This window comes from Cyanistes caeruleus, chromosome Z (genome assembly GCF_971803275.1).
Source record: "Cyanistes caeruleus chromosome Z, bCyaCae1.hap1.1, whole genome shotgun sequence".
In the NCBI taxonomy this organism is placed as follows: domain Eukaryota; kingdom Metazoa; phylum Chordata; class Aves; order Passeriformes; family Paridae; genus Cyanistes; species Cyanistes caeruleus.
In genome coordinates, this window is record NC_141732.1 from 33,067,443 (window position 1) to 33,089,812 (window position 22,370).

The 22,370-nt window shown below is 38.8% G+C and overlaps 1 long non-coding RNA gene across 2 annotated transcripts; it reads left to right on the plus strand.

The window, feature by feature from the left end:
* The first annotated feature begins 4,273 nt into the window (after window positions 1-4,273).
* On the plus strand, window positions 4,274-21,830 carry LOC111941282 (uncharacterized). Of its 2 annotated transcripts, none has more exons than XR_002869936.2 (5): window positions 4,274-4,376; window positions 13,569-13,662; window positions 13,795-13,996; window positions 16,778-16,941; window positions 19,483-21,314. It is a non-coding gene; the product is annotated as an uncharacterized LOC111941282 (long non-coding RNA). The 2 variants fall into 2 exon arrangements; XR_015280441.1 differs by lacking the exon at window positions 4,274-4,376 and adding an exon at window positions 8,801-10,733 and having other exon boundaries at window positions 19,483-21,830.
* Window positions 21,831-22,370: the final 540 nt, after the last annotated feature.

Sequence of the window (22,370 nt, forward strand, 5' to 3'; positions counted from 1 at the left end):
CTGCATCAGTCCTCTAACAAGAGAAGGGGAGAAATCTGAGTTTCACATTGAACTGTTTCCAACACCACTTTGGTCTTGCTTAGACTTACCAGAGAAAATCCTTCCTTGTCAAATGCCTGAACCTTCAATAGAATATAAAGTCCAAGTAAAGGCGTTGTCAGAGTAAATGGTGTTGTCAGAAATTAATATGAAAATTCATTGAATGCCATCAGGTCTGACTTTGTAATACAGCCTTTCCAGTACATACACAGATTTGTATAGGTCTCTTTGGGTTTCTAAACAAAATTTATTGTTTAATAAAATTAAATATTGTTTAACAAAATTAAATTGTTTTAGCTAGGCAATGCCATGACAGGGTTTTAAACTCTAGAACAGAAATAAGCCACTCTGATGGATCTTGAAGGAAATGGTTTCTTAAAGATACACACTGAACCCCTAAATTTAAATTCTATAGGTAGATTTTGCACAAAATTTTTTATGTCAGAAAAGAAGTGTGAGCTAAACAGAAAAGTATTGAGTGGGTGGGTAAAACTAGCATCACCTCTATCCCCTTTTAGTTTTACTGCTTCAGGGTAAGTTACATGACATGACTTGTTTTTGCACAAGGTCTTGTAAATGTTATAGCCATTTCTAGAAGTGGGAGTATGGTAACTTCAAAACAATTGCTGATTTTTTGACAATTAAAAATAAAATCAGGTTTCATTATCATGCCTGAGGGGAATAGCAGTTTTCTCTGCAGTATAAGCTGCCCATTCAACTTCTGCCACATAAAAAATTTGTCAACACATGTAAAAGTTTGCAACTTCTGTCTTTATCAAAAACTAATTATCATGTGCATTACACTAAAACAAGGAAAAAAATCTATTTTCTTTTCATTTTAGATGTAATTCATAAGCTGTTGTTAAAATGACTGCTCTGTGTTCCCTTGTTAAACCATCCACCGGGCAAACAAATGTTAAATCCTGCATCTGGGGAGGAACAAACCCAGGCATCAGCATATGGAGTGGGGGCCACCCAGCTGGAAAGCAGCTTTGTAAAGGAGATGGGGTTTCTGATGGACAGAAATTCAAATATCAAAGCCATCGATGCATCCCTGTTGCAAATACAGTTAACAGTACTGTGGGATGCATCAGGAGGCATGCATCCCCATCTGCAGCCAGCAGCTTGAGGGAGGTGAACTTTCTCCTCTGCCAAGTCCTGGTGATGCCACACCTGGGGTGACGAGTCCAGTTCTGATCTCCTTTGAAAAACAGAGACATGAACATACTGCTCCTGTGAAGCTCCACAAAGATGCTGAAGGGACTAGAGCATCTCTCATATGAGGAGAAGCTGAGAAAGATAGGATTGTTCACCCGGACAATAGAAAGCATAGGGGAATCTAGTTCACTGGCATAAATACCTGGTGAGAAGAATGCAAAGAACATGAAATTAGACTTTCTTCTCAGTGATGCCCAGTGATAGAACAGAAGGCACTGGACATAAATGGAAGAACTGAAATTTTTTTTTAAAGGCAAGAAAACCAGAAATGTTTTACTTTGTTACCAAACTCTGGAGCAGACAGCCCAACAGGCTGGGGAGTCTACAGCCTCCAAAACCTGACTGGACATGGTCCCAAGCACATGATTTGGGTGATGTTTTTGAAAAGCACATGAATTTACCTAGAAAGAGTGCAAGTTTCAGACTGGTCTGCCAGGCACTGAACAGCCTAAGAAACCAGTCTGTAGCCAAGCATACTGTCTTAAAATAATGCCCTTAAAATAATGCAAAAATATATGTAGGGAAAAAAAAAAAAAATCAAAGGCTTACAGAAAAAAATTAAAAAGCACGAGAACAAGGTACTTATCAATATATAGTTTTTCTGTGGTGACACTGTGCTTTGTAGCTTATGCGGTGAGAACAAGTGTGTTTTTCAGGAGACATAGAGGCAATATGCCCTTTCAGTCTTCTTCTTGCCTGGTTTGTAGAACTGTACAACTTCTGTGAGGTTCCTCTGCTTTGGTAAAAGTGAACCTTCAGACTCCAGAGGAAACATGGTGTACTCCCTACTAATTTGACTTTTCACCACCAGAAAACTTCATTTGACTTGTTTGCTACATGATCTATATTGCACTAAGCCCTCTGTATATCCCTAGGTATAAAAAGAAACATTTAAGCATTACTTTATATAACTATACAAGAAGTTACAATTCTTTTCTACATTCAAAAAATACACTTCTTTTTCTGTAAAAAAAAATTATTCTGTGTAAAAGGCAGTAGGAAGGTATTTTGTATGTTAGATTGCCCTAGACTAAAACATAGTGACAGAAAATATATAAAGTCCATTGATGTGAAATACATGTTGTAGGCATTTTTGTCACTCAGTAATAAAAACATAGAAAAGTTGAGAAAAGTTACATTGTGCTAAAAAAAATCATGTTTTATGAATAGTTTGTTATTAGCTTCCACAACAAGACATCAGTTCTCATGAAAGTGACTATAACATCATTTGTTTCACTATGCCTCAGGTAAAAGTAGATGTAATCTGCCACACGCCTCATAGGCTTGTGATACAGACAGACATTTTGCTTTGTTTACTTTGGGGTGAATTTTCTGGTTTGGAGTGGCTCTGTTTTGTTTTTTTTTTCCCCAGAGGAAAAGGAGACAAAGCACAGCTAATGGAAATTTTCAGCTATAGATTTAGAAATTGATATAGCTAGAATTCAGAGACACCAAGTGAAAACCTGCATATCTTAGTCAGGTTTTCACAAAGCATAAAGGAACATATTTTACTTCAGATTACAGGTGAAGATTTTGCAACCCAGCTGCTAAGAGCCAGCTCCCAATCCAGTTCAGACTTCCAGAGGTTTGAAACAGCACCTTTTCTTTTCTGCATGGCCAATACATTTTAAAAACAGATTTGGGGTTTTATGCCCTGCATGAGTATTTGACAGTATCACTTTAAGAGCCAAAGACAGAGAAATTAGGAATTTTTTTCCTTTTAAATAAATTTTAATAAACAAACAAACAAATAAATAAATGAATAAATAAATAAATTTGAAATAAAATTCCACATATGTGAGGAAAAACTGGTCAGTTGGGACAGGACTACCCTCTATTGGTAATTTGGTAAGGGATTTTTCTTGTGATTTTCAGAGGTTTCTTAACTGTAGCTTATTGTAGTATGTTTTCTTTTAAAAGTTTACATTTTCCCTTTCAATGGTTTCTTCTGTTTTCCCCCCGTTTTGTTGGTTTGGTCTAAGATATATCCCCCCCTATGCTGCCCATCACTGTAAAACCCTGTCCCTTGTTCCTGAATGATCCCAGTTTACCCTCCCATTGAATTGTTGTTGTGGTTTTAAAGCATTAACTAAAAAAATTACTAGAAAACTTACTTATTTCTTGCTGTTGAGATATGGATTAGAACAAGAGCAAAACAAGATTAAAACTTAAAAGGGACAAAGAAAGTTTATTAAGAAAAACTACAAGAGTAAGAAACCAGAATAAAACCTCCAGAAACCCTCTTTTTCCCCACTACCCAGCCATTCCCCTGTTCACATGACAACACAGAGACAAAAAATTGGGTGGTTAAAACAGTCTCAATTTTGCTATAGCCATTTCATCCGTCTTTGTACAGAAAAAGAAGTCCTCTTCTCCTAAACTATGGAGTTTTTTCACAAGAAAACCATTTTCTTCATTGCTTTCTATTTCTCTGATGCCAGCTGCCTGGAAATTCTGCCATCAGTTCTCTCCTCCCATTTCACATCACTCTGATGTGTGTGTTATAGGTTAATGAGTCAAGATGGGGTGTAATTTTTAAGGATGAGTTATTCAAAGGCAAAAGTTCTCTTCATCTGATTTTGTGAGCCTCTCTGGAAACAGAAGTTTTCTCTCTGCCTCTTAAAGGCCACAAACCTTCAACTATTACTTCTCTTTTTCTGCTCCAGCATCTCACAGGATCCGAACTACTTCATCATTTTCTTAAATCTACACATTGAAATACTCTATTCCCCCCAGAATACTCTGTCATGAATTAAAGGAGTTTTTTCAGAACACAGTTTTCCATCTCCATAGCTTTAACAGAAAAATATTTCAGCTTATTAAAGCATCTCCTTATTTCTCTACCCCCTCTGAAGCTTAATTCCTTTCTTCACTGTCTTTGATAGTTTATGGTGTCTCTTTACATGTTGATCACTCTCTCTCTCTTCCTTCTCTCTCTGGGAAAAAAAAAAGGATTAATCTGCAAGTCTCATCTGGGTAATGAAAGGGTTAAAATCTTGCCCAGGCTTTTGTAGATGGTTCTGTGATCTCTGTCGGAGCAGCAGCTGCAGCTGTCTGCAATGGAAGATTTATTTCACAGCTGCTCTGGGGAGTGTGGCCACTGTCTCAGCCTGCTGCAGGTCAGTGTTTTTTCCTCTCCTTACTCAGCAGTCTCTGATAAAACTCAGCAGTGGCAGAAACTGCAGCCGAGCCAGGGAACCGGCCTGACCTGGCCTGGGCCCGCTCCCCTCCGCCCGCCCCCTTCTGCGGCCTTGTCCGGCCTGGTGGGGGCGGAGAGGCTGAACCAGAGTCGTCTTACCTCTTCAGAAGCCAGAAACCAAAGAGAACAAGAAATTCCCAGGCTTACATCTTAAGGTGGTGCTCGCAGGTTGATCTCACTTTTCAATAGTCAAAATCACTGTAAGTTCTCAGAAATGGCCAGTTATTGGCCAGAAGAAAAACCTCCCATCAGCCTCCAGCAGTTTCGACTTCCCTAGCTCTCAAAGAAAATCTTAAAGGTGCAGAACTTAATATATAACACCAGGTGTTTGGGGATACCAGCATCATAAAGTCACCCCATGACAATTGTCAGTCCCACCTTGTACCTACTACCCCTTATTCTGGAAACTTTCCTGTAGATCTCCTAATCCTCAATGCCTCATTGGTTATTGTAAGTTGTTCCCTCCCCCTGGGCTCTCCCATTGTTTTGTAAATTGTACACCCTGCCTTATATTCCTCCCCTAAGTCCCCCCCATTGGTTAAAAGTTTGTACCCTCCCCTTGAACCTCCCTTGTATTTGAGTCCCTGCACACCCTCTCTGGTTGTATTTTGTCCCTGGACCCTCTGAGAAATAAAACTACCTTGAAAACCATACTTAAGACCCTTCCCTGGTCTTCATCCCAATCTTCTATACTTGACAGCCTGTGCTGTAGAGAGCAGACTTGATGCTGCAGAGCTGAGCAGCCCTCCTCTACCACCATTCAGGCTATTTCTGGTCAGAGAGTGGTCACACTCGGCACTGTCTGGGTGAGGACAAGCCAACAAACTTCCTCTGGCACTACGTCAGTAGCTGGAATATCTAGGAATGTCTTGGTGATCAAATTCACTTGAACTCCTTTGAGAATTTCCAGTCTAGTTGCTCCTAATTTACTAAACTACAAGTATTTGTAGAGGTGGACTGATACAATCCCAGTATAGCTGGAAGTGACCTTAAAAGGTCATTTTACCAAACACTGTGCTCAAACAGGGTTTTATACAATTAGTTGCCTAGATTCACTTCCAGTTGGCTTTTGAGTATTTCCAAGGATGGACAGTCTACAACCCCTCTGGACAACCTCACACGTTTAAAGTATTTCATAAAGAACTAGTAGATCAATAGCTCCTGAAAAGAGAAGAAATTCTAAACATCACACATAGAATCTTTCCATCTGAAACAATGGATGTTGGACTAAATGTGGTTCAGTTGTTAAGAAATATAATCGGTCTGCCTTTTGTCACTAAACAAGGAAAAGCTAACTATCAAGCATTAAAAATGTTTTCCCTGTACCCTCTGTGACTCTCTGCCACTAGAAGCTGAAAGTTCTGCAAAACCAGGTTTCTCAATTATGGATACCCTGGAGAAACTGCATGAAAACTGTTCCTCAAAAGAGTTTTGTAAGCTGTTTTTCAGACACATTTATGTAAATGTAAAATTTATGAAGTAGCAAACATGAAAGTCCAATCTGCCTGCAAAGCTTTTATTTGTAGTAGGGAAGTATATGACAAGAACATGTTTCTGGTCAGTCTCCCAAAATCAGATTATCATCTTAAATATCCTTTGATAAGAAATTTAACATCTCCACAGAAACCTTGCATACCACAAGCCACACAACCTCACATTTTGTGCAAAAGGTATAGGAACTTCCTCTTGAACTGCGGTTTATCGTTTAGAGGAAGTCCAGCTGAAAGAGCAGCTACTAATTTCATGTATTAACTCTCCAAAATGTATGCTCATGTTTCTTCAGGTTGAGGGGCCACCTTATTCTTTACCTATGAAAATGAAACCACTTAAATAACAAAATTGTGGTATATTTTGGATTCCGCCCTTAGATGTCAGCAGTAAAATAAAGCAATTATAAAATCAGTAAAGAATAAGCAGATTTTCCCTTATGGTACTTCACACTCATCTAAGTCTTCAGGACAGTGAAGTAATTGCTGTAGTTTTCTTCCACTCTTTCAACAGCAATGAGACCTTTAGCATCATCCAGTTTATGCTGCAGATTGAAGTATTTAGGTATCTTAGTGTCTGTTGGGATGCGTGTTTTTAAGAAAAAAAAAAGAAAAAAGGGTCTACAATCTCAGAACGAAACGGAGGTTAAAAAGAGGTCTTTGGTACAGTTAGGTTTGGATGGTCACTCAGAGATTACCTATTCCAATTAGGAATTGGAATCCAGCAAACATGGATGCCCAAGGGAAAGGCATGTTTAGTGTAGAAATGGATCAAGTAATATTCCATCGAAGTAAGTGAGAAGCGATTACTGAAACCTGTTTCAAGTATGATTTTAGTACTGAGACCACTAGGAAGGTAGACATCAACTTTTTTTTCAGTCTTTTTCCTTTGCTGGGTTTTTTTTTTAGGTGTTTGGGGTTTTGTTGGACTTGTCCAACCATTTCCATACCTGTGTGAAATACAAAGTGCAACCCATGCCTTTTTTTAAATGAGCAGAAATGCATAATCACACAAGATGACAAAGTTCTAGTTAGTGTACGCTGGTTTAGATTTCAATGGGTTTTTCACTGCCAGTCATGGCAAGGCCCTGTAAACTCAGAAATGCTGGTTACTCTGCTCACTGCAGCATAGCTTCACATGTAAGTCTGAGTTTTGCACTCCAGAGCAAAACAGAAACTTCATACATTTTAGAATGTGTTATACTCTTGTCATGAATTTCAGTGGGAAGCAACTGAATCAGTTATGCTATCCAGTGCTTCACTAGATCTCCAGTGTCACACTAGATTAAACTAAATTATATAGCATTTATATCTTAATACGTTATAGCCATTTCCCATTTATGATCATGTAGTGAAATTTTATTGCTGATTTTACTAGGGGAGGGTTGAATTGAGTTCAGATTAATGCTGCTATTTATCTGCAAAAATGTGAGTGCCCTACAATTATTACCAGTAAGAAATACTGAAGTTCCAAAATCAAATTCAAATGTCACCCTCCTATATAAGAAACCTCTCTTCTTCATACAAAACATCCACTAAAAATAGTGTTCTTTTGCTTTAAAACCTGACACTTAAAACAGATAATCCATAAGCTAAGAGGAGATAATGAGATGTACTTCACCTAAAAAAGTGTCATAATGGTTCCCGCTTCATAATGGCAGATATGAAGCCTGTCTCTTGTATTGTGCATAAAGTAAAGAAGGGAATATTTTACAACCTTTTTATATGTTAAAATTTTAATGCATTCAGTATTCTCAGTGAACAGCTTCCAGGCAATTTATTTATTTTTATAGTGGATAGAATTTGTTTTGTCTGTTCTGTTGTCCAGACATAAGCTAGCTTGGCTTAAAAAGCCTGATTTTCTTCTTAATACAGTTTTCTTTAAAAAATAAAAAGAAACCCAAAACAACCTTTAAGTGCTTAGATTTCTAGTTTTGTTTTTATATTAATTTTACTTTATAGTCAACTGATCTAAAATACTCTTTTGAAAAGTAAAAGGATATTCACACTTGAATTAAATGTAAATCAACTCTCCCTCTGCTCTTACGAATTTAGTACTAGTACAGTTTTTCTACATGAAAAACTTTTTTAAACTCGGAGACTGATAAATGAATACTCATTAAGTTATTTGGCACATAGCACTCTCCGGACTCCTTTTTCCTTTGCAAAATATGGCAGCTGTACATTTTAGCACATGCTCAACTCCGTCACCAGCTCCTGAAAATGGTACAAAGTCACAACAGCAGGCAAAAAGGAAGCCTTGGAAAATTATTTCATGAAGAAACCATTCACTGCCCATCCAAATAAAAGAATTATCATGATACTGGCAGTCACTAAGGTAAAACATGAGTTGGAACACGGCTCACTGGAGCCCAGGCTAGCTCAATGAACACACCGGCACCCTGCCAGGTGTGGGGAACTGTCTCGGTGTGGGGTATACCGCAGGCAGAACCTCTAAAGCTGCCTGCTCTGTGGTGCAGGACAGCTAACTGACATCAGGGATTGGGCAAAGGAGTAAGGAGGAGGTTCTCTGTATGGGGGACTTCCAGCAGGACTACTTCCTGCAGGAACTGGAACTAGTTCTAATGAGACTGAAGAGGCGAGTGACAGAAGAGCTCTGAGTACTTCTGGGATTAAATACACAGGAGCTTCCGTGGGGTGGGTAAAAATTTTTAACCAATCAGAAGTACAGAGGGGAGGAGCATGAGGCGGGGTTTATAGTATAGGGACCAATGAGGAAAAGGGGGCGGAGAGGATAGGTCACATGGGCCAATGAGAGCCTCGAGGGTCAGGGGATTTCCAATGGGGAGGTACCACAGGGGGCTGGGCTAACGGGGGATTGACAGGGAAGGGTCCAGAACAAGGGGCAGGGTTTACAATGGCAGATGGGGAAAGCCCTGGAATAAGGGGTTCAGGTGGGGTGATGGGCAGCATAGGGGAGGATGCAACTTAGGGGAAAAACAACTCTGAGAGAAACATGGGGGGACATAGGTACAAACCATTAATCATACAGTTGTAAGTTGACAAACTGTTAAAATACGCACACACCGCAACAGGAACTGATTAGATAAGAGCTCAATGGGACCCCAAATGCAAATTATCCTGTTATTCTTTTTCTAAAAGTCACACATTCAGGATGATTTCAGATTAATTTGGTGCTGATGCATAATTTTTGTTAGCTCAGTTATAATTCTTGTGGTAGATGCAGATTTTTGCAAACACTTCGCCTTCCTCTCCCACCCATGTTTTCGTATTGTTGACTTTAGCAGTCCATTGTGAAATTTCACTTATGGGTTAGATTTATAAGTCTCCTTCTGTCGTATTGCAGTTCAAAGCAGTCACCTCAGATCCCCTTTTAGTATCCTAGATTGTTTCTGTCTGAGAAAGGTACTGCTTTATCTATGGAAAACAAAATGGATAGGTGGATACTCTTTTTTTGGGTCATTTTTTTTTTAAGATCACCTATCTTTCCTAAAGCAAGTTCAGAAATGTGCACCCAAATTCTCTTATTCTTTGTCTTCGGAGCTCAGTATCTGAAGTTCAAATGGAATCTGTGAGTAGGAGCTCTTTTAGATGACAAAGCACTGATGCTACAGTATTGCTTCCTTTCTCCAAACAAACTGCTTCCAAAAATGAGGAAAAAATTCAACAAAAGAGGGCACGTGTCCTTTTCATGAGGTATTCTTACAAGCACAGGCACATAGAGAAACTTTCTTACCAAATTATTTTTCCAGATCAGTGGTTGCTACTTAGAAAATTTCACTTGGCAGAGTCAGTAATTTTTATTTCTTGAAAATGTACCTTAATAAGATGAAATATCTAAATGAAAGTAAAGGTAATTTTGTGGGGAAAAAAATTAAAACTATTAAAAAAAGGAAGGGTACTATTTGAAAAATTAATTAATGTCTTTGACATTGCATTAATTTTTGAATTTATTTTCTTCTGAATTTGCCTTTCAGGGAAATGAACTCAAATTTGGACTCTGATTACAGTACAGTAGAACATGGGACTCCTATACTTTCTCTAAGTAATTATCCAAAATTACTAATGATATTCTCAGATCCATGAGGGTTTGCACTCAGTATAACAGCAGGTGGTGAGGAATTTTCTTTCCAGCTAAACATGTGTCATGGAGTTACTTTACCTTTAAGGGAGTTGGAGTTGCTGGGAACTGCCTGGAGTCTTTTCTCCTGAGTAATTATCAGTCATTGCTGGGAATTGACAGTAGTTTAGGCCATTGAAAAGTGGGATCAACTTGTGAACCCTACCTTAAAGTGTAAAAGCAGAGCTCTCTGGGTTCTCTTTGTTTCCTGGCTGTGAAGGGTGGCTGAGCTCCAGGCCTCCCGTCCCTGCCCAGGCCATGCGGCCGGGCGGGGATGGGGCCGGGCCTGCCGCGTCTCCCGGCCGGGAGATGGGGGGGCCTGCGGAAGGTTTTCCCCGGGCCGGGCCGAGCCGATCTCTGGCTCGGCTGCAGGTTTTGCTGTAACTACATTCACTAGAAACTGCCCAGTGAAGAAAGAGAGAGGCTCTGGACCTGCAGCGGGCTGGAGCAGCGACTACACTCTCCAGAGCAGCCATGAGGAACTTTCCATTGCAGACGGCTCCAGCTCCTGTTCGGCAGAGATCCCTGAACCATCTACAAAAGCCTGGACAAGATTTTAACTCTTTCATTACCCAGATGAGACTTGCGGATTAAGCTTTTTATCCAGAGAGAGAAAAAGAGAGAGATCAACATGAAAAGAGACTTCATAAACTACCAGTGACAGGAAAGAAAAGAAGCTTCAAGGAAGGTAGAGAATTAAGAAGATGCTTTAATTAAGCTGAAATATCTTTCTGTTGAAACTATGGAAATGGACAATGAAGTCCTGAAAAGAACTCCTTTAATTCATGATACAGTATCTAGAGAGGAATAGTGTTCAAAGTGTAAATTTGAGTAAAATGTAGAGTAATTATAGTATAGTGAAGTGCTGGGAGATTTGAAGCCTTGAGAGGCAATGAGAAAACTGTTGAGAGATTTGAAGCCCTGAGAGGCCATGAGAAAACTGTTTTCTGGTGAAGCTCACAGAAACAGATGAAGAAAACTTTTTTTTTGCCTTTGAATAACTTATCCTTAAAAATGCTATCTCTAGACTCATGGCCCATACACACTTCAGAGTGATGTGAAAATGGGAGGAGTGAACTCTAATAATAGCAGCTCTGGGCAGCTAACATTAGGGCAATAGAAAACTATAACAAAAATAGTTTCCTTGTGAGAAACTCCATAAATTAACAGGAAGAAACTTCTGTTTCTCTACAAAGACTGGTGAAAAGACTGTAGCAAGAATTGGGACTGTTTTAACCATCAAAGTTCCAGAGTTTTTATCTCTGTTGTCATGTGAACAAGAGAATAGTGGGTAGATAGGGGATGGAAGGGTTTTTCTGGAAGTTTATTCTGGTGTTCTTATTATTATAGTTTGTAAAAAAACTTTCTTTCTTTTCCTGTTTAAGTTGTATGCCTGTTTTGCTCTTGTTCTAATCCATATCTCACAGCAAAAAAAATAAGTAATTTTCTTAGTTATTAGTTTAAATCCACGACAACATGACAGATTTTCTCTCCTTTAAGCATGGATCAAAGGCAGAAACCAAAGGAAGTACAAACAATGATAGTCATGCTGGATAGGAAACATATTATCTTTTCATTATAAAGAATGGCTATCTCATACAACACTTAGGGTGCAAAGTATATCATACAGTTTGCAAATTTTTGCAGATTTGGGAACAGTGTCAAGGAAGTCTCAGAGGAAATGTAATTAACTGCACATCTCCCACAACCTAATAAGCTACAGCTCCATTATTCATTGCCATATACTTCATGATGCCGTTTGTACATCTCTTGCCTCTTTTGTGTAAAACATTAGTGTAAAGCAGAAGAGTGAAAAAAATACCCTTAAGCCTCCTGGAAATGTGGGACACATGTTCGTACTCAGTTTGGGGAGGGCTTTTGCAGGATGTGACACTGAAAACCAGCAGCTCCAGGCGTTGAAAGTTCACTAGATGTTCACCGTACCTTATAAAAAAAACTAACAAGGCACCCACTGTAAGAGAGAATGAAGACAAATATGAAAAATAAAACAGGAAAAAAGTCAGGCCATGTTTGAGGGGAAACTGTCCTGCCTGAGAATATCTATAAAGCAAAAGGACTGATCAATATTACGAATTATGTAACAAAGGACAGCTGACTCCTCTTTTTACAACTGAAGATTTTCATGCGTGGTCCTCAGGTGTGCCCCTGAACATACAAATATGTTCAGGTTTTCCCATTTTTTTCATTCCCTTCCATAGAGTAAGTGGTCATACAAGCTTACAGAGCTAGAACAGAATTTCTTAGGGTGAAAAATATAGTGATTTGCCACACCATTAGTTCTGCTGGTTATGAATCTCAGCTTTGCTTTCTTGCCATGGGATAAAACCAAGATGCAGTTTTGAGAGGCAAATAATTAATAATGTATTGTTTATTAGAAATTCAATAAAGGAGGCTGTAGGCTCTGGACCACTAAAAGGAATGTTGCAGGAAGATTTTGACAGAATATTTTACAAGTGTTTGGGTTTTTGAAGAAAAAAGCCTAAGGTCTGGGGAACAGATTTATTAGACGACTACAAAGATTTCACAGCTCTTGCAAAGCCAAAATCCATTTTAACCCAGAATTACATGTAAGAGCTCTGTGTGCCCTAATACGCCCTAATGCCATGTCAAGCACAGGTCATATTCTTTCCTAACTGTTTAATTAGCTTTGGAAATCTCTGCTTTTTGTTTTCTCTTGCCTATACACAAGGCAGCAGCATAAAAGCTGTAGACCTCTGGCTGCTTTTAAGCTACAGACTTTTGTGTCAGAGACCTCAGCTGCTGAGGCAAGCTGATCACTGATCACTGCCTGCAGACTTCTGCTCCCTGAAACCTTCCTGCAAACTGTACAAAGTGGGATTATGGCTTGGATGGGAAGTGGTCTAGGTCATCTGAGTGGAAGCCTGAAACTCCCCAGACTTACGTGAAGCACTGCAAACCAGGTCTAAAAGAAAAGCATGATGTAAGCCCCCTTCTCTGATGCTCATTTAGTACAAAGGCAGATTATCACAACTCCAGGCTGCCCCACCAGGAATGGGAATTCTACCACAAACCAAACTAGTTGTATGCTCAGGTCAGAAGATGGGGCTGATGCATTGAGCAAAGTCATTCCAAGCAACATGCAGTGAAATGAATTGGGCAGGATTAGAAGTCCTTTTCAATGCCTTTATTCTGAGAATCAGTTTGGGTGGGGGCCCGAGGGATCACACACACCACCACTGCTCCCAGATTCCATGCGGAGAAGGAGGACATTGACTTTGCCACACAGCAGAGTCGGAGCTGCCATCCTCACGGGAGTCTGCAGGAATGCTCATCTTCTTTTTCTTGGAGTCTAGGATGTCATCCTGGTCAAGTTCCCTTCTGGTTATGTCAGCTCCTGGGAGCAAGTCAGGGGACTCCTCTGGGTCTTCCTCATTCGGTGGTGCTGTTTCTATTTCTTCTTTTTAGTGTGGCTTGTTGTCTCTGGGTTCTTATTGGTCTGGGTGCATTCCATGTGTCTCTGGTCTCTCTCATTTACATACAGGCCCTTACGTTATCCTCCTCCTCAGGGCTGGGGATGCCATTTTGGAAAGCACCAGTGGTGATTTCCCAGCGGGACAGGGACATGACAATGAAAGGTAAGTACAACTTATGCATAACAAGAAAAGAATTAACAGCTTGAACTAGAGATAGACAACTGGTTTACAACAAAACACTGACCAAGGTTTAGCACTTGCCTCCCAGTTCTCTAAATTATTTCTCACTTGCAGGAGTACACTACTTGGGAACTCTGAATGCTTGGTGACTTGGCTGTCCCCACTCTACCTTCAGCCCAGGGGCAGTTTGCCAAGAACTGCAGCCCCAAGGAAGGTTTGAGTGCACAAAAGCTGTCAGCACCCATAGTGGAATAGGAATGGGGCTGCAGGCAGCCTCAGCTTTGATGAGTTACAGCTGTGTCCTTGAACACGACAGGTAAACAACTTTGAGGGAGAGAAGTGTGGAATGTGAATGTGTGTTGACATTTACAACGAGAAACAGAGAATTTTATGACCAATTATAAAAGGGTAGAAGGTGCGTGCACATAGTTTGTTAGCCAGTTATAGTGCAAAAAGGAGCACATGCTGTGCATGTGATATAAAGTAAAAAAAGTTGTACTGTGGGATAATAAACTGCTGATGCTTGCCACCATCTTCAGTGTCAGTCTTTTACCCACCATCAAGCACCCAGCTGTGAGTGGCTTGTTTTGGACTGTGCCCAGACACCCTGCCCATGTGTGACCCCACTTACTTGGAGCTAGACAGTCTGCTTTTAATCCTGACGCCAACACAGTTGGGCATATTCTCAGGAAGGAAACCTCAGAAATTTTAAAACATCTCTGATGGAACATGGCCTTTGCCTGCTTTCAGCTGAAAAAGACTGTGTTCATTTGTTTTTACTATCTCCAAAGTGGGTGATCTGAGTCTTCTGCTAGTGAGATTCTAAGATACGAAGGACTTTTATTTCCTGGCAACCGCGCTATAGTGCAGGCCTGTTACTGGCAACATTTTAAACCTTATAATGAGGTTGAGTTTATTACATTCAGTGCTGAAGCAGTCCATAGATACATATGATAGATAGTCTTATATCTTCACGGACAAACTTACTTGTTCATTTTGGAGGGAAAAGAATATTAAATATGAGGAAATAGTGGGTAGACTATAGATCTGCAAAGAGGCTGACATTGCATTCCAGAAACACATAGGTGTATGTGTTAAGAAATATAAAATCTCTGTAAAGGAATAGAAGTAAATATTCCAGGTGTTTGTGGTGTTTAATTCTGCAGAGCTATTTAAGCTTCTAGAAAATTAACTGTGATACTTTATAACAGCTTTGGTACCTTATTTCTGAACCTAGCAACAGCAAGAAAAACACTACTGTGTGTAAAGTTCATGGTGTTCTTGCTGCTCCATTTCTACATATCTGAGGAAAACATGAAAGAGAAAACATAAGACTGAATATTTAATTTTCAAATAACGCAGTTCTAACTAGTATAAAGAAAATACTTATAACTATCGCACATTGAGATTAAATGGATACAGTAAGTTTGGGTTCACAGGGTTCATTTCAATGAGTTTTGGTGTTTGCTTTTTGCTTTTTGCTTGCCTGTGTGCTTGGCAAAGGCTTACACGCTCTGTATAAACACTGGTTTCAGCAGTGATTGGACTAACATCCTATTGGGCTAACATTCTTACAAACCTGATGCACACACATGAATTTGACTATACTTTAATGAGAAAAAGAGAAATCCATGAAGAGCAATAGGTTTGCAGCTGTTTTCAAGGTCCAGACCTCAGCTATTTCAACAGGTGTTAATTTCTAGGAACCAACCACCATCTTTATATATTATCTGAACAGGAATACACATGGTTTGGTGCTGACTACATTTATCAATACAAAAATCTTCAGAATCACAAACTAGCTGGATAATGTATAGAAACAGATACCCTGTTTCTTGCGTGGAAAATCTGTTTAAAGAATACTTCTGCTGTGTGCATGTATGTGTGCATGTGTATGAATGAAGTTTTTACATGTCAAATCTACTTTCAAACACCATGTATTTATCACAGTGCACTGATTAAATCCCTTTAGCATTAACTATTAGTTTGACAGAAAAGTTCTTGTTCTGTGAGAGGAATATGTTGTAAAGTCCCTTATCAGTTGATGGATTCCGAGGTCCTAAATATATAATTTTAATTTTTTTTTTCTCTGTGGGTATTAGGAGAGACTAATTTAAAAAAACAGTGGGATTGTCAATAAGGAACTATCCCTGCCCTGAAAAAGAGGTGTCTTCTCCCTGAATTCTATCAAATCACTTTATCTCTCAAAGTGATAGATTCTTATAATTAGTTAATTAAATACTCTGCAGGGTATCAGCAGGCTTGTTCTACATTATCTTTTTTGCTTCTGTTTCAAAAGTGGTTTTTCCTCCTCCAAATTCTACATGACTGTGTTGTATAGCAGTGATGCAATTGTGTGGGTAGTAATGTCACAGCAACAAACACAAAGAGCTTTGCAGCAATGGAAAATTACCAATAACAGAAATAGTTGGTATGTTCTTTTATATAAAGCACCATTGAAAAAAATAGAAGTGAGAATCCAGAACAAACAACAGGATATATAAGCTTGAGAATGGGAAGTTTTGTAATGAGAGTAATTTGTTTAGCTATTCCTAAAATCTTAATCAGAGTTATACGTCAGCACTGATAATGTATTTACTTTCCTAGCATCTCTCTTCATAATGGGACTGCTTCCCAGAGGAGAAGCCAAAGTTTCTTGGTCACTGAGGACTCTAGAAGGAAATTTTTGCTTCAAATCCTCTATACTTCCAGACTTATTGTAGAAGATAATGAAAGCTTTTTTTTTTTTTTTTTTTCCCTGTCCCTTATTCATTGGGCTCTATCCTTTAAAAGCACTTTGACAAATATCCCAAAGTCATTGTGTTTGAGGTTAGAAAGTCATTATTGGTGAATTCTCTCATTGAATTTCCCTGGAGCAGGGGAGTTGCTCTTCTCCCTCCAGTTCTGGTTAACAACTGCATGGAAGGAGTCCATGGTTTGTGTTTCACCTGGCACTTGCCATTTGTAAGAATCTCAACAGTAGATGTGACCCCCAGAGAAAAATGTTAACTGATTTTACATGCCAGGTGGATGTTTGCTCTACTGTAACAATAGCAAATAACAACATTTATCTTCTTTCTTTTGTTTTTCTGTAAAGCTGAAGTCGATAAACTTCTCAGGACCAGGCTGTCTCTTCATTCGCATGTGTTCTGTTCCTAATACCACGTGGTCATGGTCCCCTGGAGACTTCCTAAAAAGAAAATACACGTCATCTGGCTATTTACAAGAGGCTGGACAACCTAAAGATATTCATTCAATTCTGTGAGTTTTAACAGCTGATAATCCCTGGAGACTGGCAAGGAATAAGTTATTGCTATCCTTAAATGTTTCCTAAGTAAACAGAAGTTTACAGCTATTTTCTGTTTCAAGTGTATCATCTGTAATATCTATCCAGACAAACACCTGACAGGTTATGCAAACTCTTTTATAGAGTGTTTATTGGATACCTTAAAATATTTCTTGACTGTTAGTTTCCATATCAAATTAATTAAAAAGTAAATAATAAACATAAAATTTTGTTATAAGAAATCCGTGGTAGGTACCAGCATTTCTCTAGGGTATTTGGTAGCAATTTCTCACTTCAAACTGACATAAAGTAACAAAGGTATGATTATGAGTTTTGAGGCTGGCCCTGAAACAAAAGCAGTTACAAGATGAAAGTAGAGCAGTATTCACAGCTATAATAAATTTTTAAAAAATAGAGTAAATAAAGGCTCTTTCTCCTAACATTTGCCGCTGCTAAGAGAGACAGCAGCAACAGTCCTAACAGGGAAAAGCAAAACGCGGGCAGGGCAGGGCAGGGCAGGGCAGGGCAGGGCAGGGCAGGGCAGGGCAGGGCAGGGCAGGGAAGGGAAGGGAAGGCATAAAAAAATAAAAAAAGAATAGAAAGGTATGTTTCTCTCTGAAGAGCACATTGGTTCCTATTGTTTCTCATGTGAGTTGGAAACACATGGAATCAATAGTTTTTTTAGTCAGACACTACTTTCATTCTACAACAAGGTAGAGTGAGGTAGAGGAGAGCTGCATTTCCCTTGTGGCATGTTGGCATTGACACACAGTTTTCAGTGTTTGTAGCAGGAAACACCACAGTACTGTTCAGAGATGGAAAGCAAACCTCAGAGACTGACTTGAAAAATGTTTTCTTCTAGCAGAATTTTCACTATCTTCTAAACATGTTTTACTTAAACAAATTCCCAGTAAAATGTTGATGGTGAATACCCTGAATTACATTCTCCAAGAATCATCAGCATTTTCCACTATGACGGATTTTTTTCAGCCCAACTACATCTACAGTGGATGGAAATGGATTTTAAAATCAAACAAAGCCTATGAGCAATTTAAAAGCAGGTTTTACAGTGACCCCTGCCTGGTCTGTTTTCAGTAGATGTACCTCATTAAAGGCCCAGATGACAAGCTTAGGTAGTAAAGTCAATACCTTCCGAGTTGCCCTCAAAATCTCTGTAAGACTTTAAGCTACCACCATTAGCAAAGTGTCTGATATTCTTCCTAAGAAATCAATAGTAAAATGACCAACAGAGTCCATATTTTCACGAATCTTTGTCTGAAAATGTGTTGAATCAGTCTGTTACAGGTGTGCAATTTTATCACAAGTAGAAGAGCAGCTTTCCTGATTACTGCTAATGACTGTTGTCAGTAATAGGTTCCTCAAATGAATCATGTTTGTACACACCAAGATAATATGCTCAAATCTCAATAGTACCAATACGTCAAGTAAATTACTCAGAGCTGCCTGCTTTCCTGAAAGTTGGGAAAATATTCCCAAATATCAAAACAAACCATGAAACATAAATCAAAATCATCACCCTCTCTGACCTCCCAGCCCACCTCACAAAAAGTCTGCTCATTTCCTGAAACACAAACTGAGAGCAAAATAAACAAATACAAATAAAAATTCTTAAATTATTTTTTTTTCTTTACTTATTATTGTTTTTTAAAAAAAAAAAAATAAATAAATAGAAGAAAACCCCTGGTCATATCCATAATGTTGACATGTACACTGTGAATATGGTAAAGATTTACAAATACTTCCAATTTAATTGTTACTCTGAAAGAATTATTCTAGTTTTAAAAAGTTAAGTAAATAACTTTCTTTCAAGCTTTCACATTCGATTCTCAATTCTGTTTTTTTACCCATCAAGCATAAATTACTAATGTAATCTCTGTCTTTTTTTAAGTTTAGTCGTTGTTTAATTTACTGTGTTAACTCTGACCCTACCAGGCTTTAGGAAACTCCAAACTATTTTCTTCAATAACTTGTTTATGCCTGTAGAGGCTTGATCACATTTTCTCTTGAACCTGAGAGTCTTGGCTTGGCACAAGCCACAGTTTCAATAAGTGTTTTAAACCTACACACTTTGTTTTTTAAACCTACACACTGGCACATTAAAGACTTTTACCTCAGAACACAGCGAAATACTGTTCCAAGTGACACTGTCGATACTGCTATTGCTATGCTTCTGAAATGCCCAAGGTTAACAGGATATAATCAAAACACAGGTCAAGTTGCAAAAACTGTGCTATTTTCTCTTCAACCAGACTGCATTTTTTTTTTCCATGCCAAACAATAGTACTCTCTTTAGTGTTAATGAAGCAGATTTTTATTTTCCTGGTACTGAGGGAAGTATAATGGAAAAAATGCTTAATGGAATTTGTTTGAATTTTTAAAAGCATAATGGAAGAAATGCTTACGTCTTCAGAAGTGAATGATGTTTTCCTAAGCTGAGTTTAGAAATACCAGATGTGTATGACTAAAGCACCCTATCCTTTGATTTTTTTTCACAGCTAACGCATTCACTACTGACCTTAGTAATTCCAGTCTCAGCTGGTGTCCTTCAAGACAGCTGTGAAATATCCCCAACATCCTCTGAAGTCCTGATCCCTGCAGCTGTGCAACTGGCTGTTTAGACTTCCCAGTGCTAAGGTTACAACTACTACTTACTTACTGATAAGACCATGAAAAGTAGTTGCTGAGTAATCCTGGGAGAAGTTCAAACACACAAAGAGCCCTCAAAACAGAGAAACACAGAGTAAGAACCTGTATGGATAAGGTCCCCATGCAGAAAAGCCTAGCCAATGTGCTGCATTCCTGGAATTTCATTGTGGACTTCAATTGCACAATTACATTTTTTTTCATGTAATGTATCAGTGTTGGAGCTTTTTCCTTTCATCAGTTCAAGTTTTATTCAAGAGATCTGAAAACTATAATGTTCCTAGAAAGCAAAGTAGCCTCTACTTGACTTCTAGATGAGCTCCTGTAGCAAACATACATCTCTCTTGTATTTATGATATCTGATTTTATTACCTGATGTGCAGACAGCTGCACTGGTTTCCAGTCAGAATATGTATATATTCACCTTGCTTGCACACCTTCTTGCAATGATCATGTTCTTCAGCACTGTGTAGAAGACAGAGTTTTAAATGAATAATTAACAATATCATGTTGCTTCTTTTGCTCAGTCCATGAGGGAGCTGTAACCTCTTAAAGAGGGCCAAAACTCCTTGGTATGTTCTTCATTTCTCTCAGTAAAGGTAAAAGATTCATCCGAGTAAAGTTCTTCAGTAATATGTGACTGGAATATCTTCTCAAGGTACTCCACATAAGGATGCTGGTAGTACTATCTGTAAATTTTTTATGCCTTAGAAAAATGCTGGTAGTAGTGAAGTTTTCAATGAGAAGACTGAATGTTTCAGATGTCCTCAAATAAAATTATTTGTAAAGACCTTGCTCCAGTCAAAGAAAATTTTGTTTGCAATCAAAGTAAATGAAAGAATTTTCTACAAAAGAAAGTACTTGAAATAAAGGTAATTTCTCTGAGTGAATGAGAGAATTTAGGATGACACAAATCCATATAGAATGTATGAAAAACAGGAAATTGCTGCTGTAGGAAATGAAAGTTGGGCTTGAGGTCAAGAGTGAGGAGAGAACAAAGCTTCACCATTCTTCTCTCTATCTCTCGAATATTCCCTAAGTCTTCAGGGGACATGCTGCAGTGTAGTGATGAATCTGAGGCAAAGAACCAAGTGGGCCAAACTAGATCAACAAATTTAATAATACTCAGGGTTTCCTTCTTGGAAATCTCCAGCCACTTCATAAATCACCATATGAAACTGCAAACTGGCAATGTGATACAGATTGTACAGGAATCAGCAGAAGATCAGACATGAGAGTGCTATAGAAGCCCAAAAGATAAGGGGCTAATGTGAAGGTCTCAAACACCAATAGCCAGCTGTCAAGCCAGCTGAGGACTGTTGGCAAAAACAGACAGAGATTGATAGTAATAACAAGCTGGGAGAAAGAACAGGATGTGGGGACAGGGGCCCATAAACAGGTAGGGCAGCACCTTCCTATGACAAACACCTTTGTGCAGGCCAGACAGCTCATCAGATGGATCTATGCTGAAACCAGGACTGTTGTTCTCTTTTTCCTCTTTCTTATTTCTCTCTCTCCCCTCTCTCTCTCCTCTCTCTCTCTCTCTCTCTCTCCCCCTCTCTCACTTCTCACCCTAATCCTTTATCCAAAACCCACTGCTGTGTGATTGTATTAGGATCAGGAACTAACATGCCAATTTCCACGCCAAGTGTGTTATTTACTAATAAAACTTTGCAAGCTTTTGCAGACCCTCTGATTTTTTCATTAATTTCAACCCTGAGCATCTGTGAATCTTTGGTGCTTGCTTTCCCTTAAGGGTGAGACACCACAGGTGTGGATGCAGCTTGTCATCTACATAAAAGTGGTCTGTCAGGATTATTTCTTCCTCTCTTTTCATTTCAGTTGTTTAGCATCTAATCCTTATTACAGGATTATTTTTCTAATCCTCAGTAAATCACATATGGAAAAATAACATAACACTCTCCAACTGACAGCACCTTTGCAAGCTTTGAAATCCCTTTGACGTGCTTGTTTTCCTCCTTCAAAAAACATTTCTCTTTCCCACTTATTTTGTGCCTATATCTGTGTGTTTCTATGCATATGCATGTACACATACATGTTTAAGCACACACCCATATATTTATACATCCACTGCAGGGGCCTATGTCATCCATTCCTACTGTAAGGTGAGGCTATTCTGACTGTTAAAAAAAATCACCCGTTTAATGAGAAAGAAAATAAATAAGCCTTTTGAATGCAATTGTCTTCCAGTTTCTTTCCACTGATGGAAAGTATATGGTACCTCTCAAAGGATGTGAGGCATTCTCAATGGCATGACCATCATGAGAATTCTGTGAATCCTATGAATCAGAAAATTAGGTCTGAGTCCTTCAGAAAGAAAGAACATTGCAGTATACTTTTAAGTTTAGAAAGCCCAAGGCAGCTCTTGTGCTTATTTGCTTGCATTATGGTCCCAGACAAGTGCAACCAAAACGGGCTTTCTGGATGACGCAAAAAATTCAGGTAACCAGGAAACCAGGCCAATTTAACTGAAGCAAAATGCATCCTGAAATATTTAGCAACAGAGCCATAGTAAAGCTCTGATACGCCCCTCTCTCCTTTCCCCCAAGAAAATACTGGAGTTAACCTAGCTCTTGGGTCTTGAGGTTTTTCCACATTTTTGTGGTGAGAGGGAAGGGGATACTCAGTGTATTAGTGGAGATAGATATATATATATATATATATATATATATATATATATATATAAATCAGATTTAAAAAATACTTAGTTCTTCAACTG